The following is a 2171-nucleotide window of genomic DNA, read 5'->3' as shown; positions in this document are numbered from 1 at the left end:
GTTTATGTTCTGAATACTTAAAACAGTCCAAATTATTAGCAGGTAAAAGCATTTTACTCTCAGTTATCCAGAGACGAAGTTAGGGGTGCATGCATTATTTGGCAAGACTGATATTTTACTTACCCAGATCTGCATCCCCCTGTTATTTCAGTCAAACCTAATGTTGTATTTATGAAATTCACACGGTCTACTCAAAGCAGTCCAAAATATGAGCTGGTAAAATCATGTGTTTTAGGACCACAAGGAAGTACACAAAACATCAAACAGGAGGATCAACATGGACATTATCCAATGCTATGCCCCAACCAATGAGAGTGACGAGGATTTCTACAACATGCTGCTGACCATCATCCAGGCAGCCCAAGACGAAACATCATTGTCACCATGGGTGACTTCAATGCTAAGATTGGCAGTAACAATCAGGGTTTTGAGGAGATAATGGGAAAGCAAGGTGTTGGGGAGATGAATGAGAATGGGGAGAGATTTGCTAACCTGTGTGCCACTATGAGCCTAGTCATTGGCCGGAGCTTTTTCTATCATAAACGCATACATAAAGCTACCTTGGTGTCCCCAGACCTGACAACCGAAAACTAGATCAACCATGTCTGCATCAGGAAAAAAATTAGACGATCTCTTGAAGATGTACGGGTCAGAAGGGGGGCCAACGTTGCTTCGGACCACCATCTCCTGGTCGCCCGCCTGAAGCTGAAGCTGAGGAAGAACTGGACAGGGCAAATCAGTCTACGGCAGAGGTACAACATGATTGCTCTGGTAGAAACAGCCAGGTTAGAAGAATTTAGATCCACCCTCTCTAAGAAGGCCAGGAACCTGCAACAACAGGCAGGAAATCAAAGAGGCAATAACAACAACATGTCAGGAAGTGCTAGGTAGCAAGAAGCAGGGACAAAAAGAATGGCTTTCACCAGGGACCTTAGAAAAGATACAACAGAGGAAAAAGAAGAAGGCAGAAATAAATAGCAGCCGCACACGTACCAGAAAAGCTAAGGCCCAAGAGCAGTATCCTGAAGCAAACAGAGTAGTAAAGAGAAGTATAAGGGCAGATAAGTGAAACTACATGGAGGCATTTTTCTGGTATCTATGGGGTACCAGAAAAGATAAGTAACATAATCAGGAACTCTTACGAGGGAATGACATGCAGAGTGGTTCATGGCCAACACCTTACAGATGCCTTCCAAGTGCGAACAGGAGTAAGGCAAGGATGCCTACTATCACCTTTACTTTTCCTGTTGGCGATAGATTGGACAATGAAGACATCAACTGCCCAGAAGAGAAATGGCATCCAGTGGACACCTTGGACACAGTTGGATGACCTAGACTTTGTTGACGACCTAGCACTTCTTTCCCACACCCAGCAACAAATGCAGGAGAAGACTACCACCATCTCAGCCCAGTCAGCAAGCCTCGGAACAGCAACAATAACAGCACAACACCCGTTAGGTTAGAGGGAGAAGCACTAGAGGAAGTGGAAAGCTTCATCTATCTTGACAGTATAGTCGACAAGCAGGGAGGGACAGATACAGATGTGAAAGTCCGAATTGGATGGGCGAGGACAGCTTTCCATCAGCTGAAAAATGTATGGGGATCCTCTGAGCTGCCGAAGAGCACCAAGATAAAAATCTTTAATTCCATGGTGAAACCTGTTCTTCTGTATGGATCAGAGACCTGGAGAACAACTGTCACCACTACAAATAAAATCCAGTCTTTCATAAATACCTGTCTCAGACGAATCCCTTAACCCATTTAGGCCTAAAGCGTATGGAAGAATTATCCTATCTTTATTCAAGAGCATAGATTTTCAGTTTGAGAGCATAATTTGTCTTTCTCGTGCTCAGATTTGTTCTCCTCATGCTCACATTTTGCGCTCTCACTCAGATTTCTGCTGCTTTCTTTCAAAATGCGTGCGTGCGCTTAAAAATCACATGCTTGTGCTCACATTTCTTCTTCTTGGACACAAACATTTCGCTCGCACTCAAATATGTCCTGTGCGCGCTCAAATCTAACGTCTACGCGCTCAGATCCAAAGTCTACGCCCTCAGATCTCAACTCTGCCCTCTCAAAACTTTTGTGCTCGCACTCAGAACATGCACATCCTCTCAGGTTGAGGTGTCTGCTCAGACTGAACGATGTCCCGCCCTGCGCTTAAAATAGTG

At 44.5% G+C, this 2171-nt stretch overlaps 1 pseudogene; it reads left to right on the top strand.

Annotated features, from left to right (window-relative positions):
- The first annotated feature begins 277 nt into the window (after positions 1-277).
- Positions 278-1756, top strand: LOC131988987 (uncharacterized; annotated as a pseudogene).
- Positions 1757-2171: the final 415 nt, after the last annotated feature.

This window comes from Centropristis striata, chromosome 2 (assembly GCF_030273125.1).
Source record: "Centropristis striata isolate RG_2023a ecotype Rhode Island chromosome 2, C.striata_1.0, whole genome shotgun sequence".
In the NCBI taxonomy this organism is placed as follows: Eukaryota; Metazoa; Chordata; class Actinopteri; order Perciformes; family Serranidae; genus Centropristis; species Centropristis striata.
This window is presented reverse-complemented; position numbering and strand designations above follow the sequence as displayed.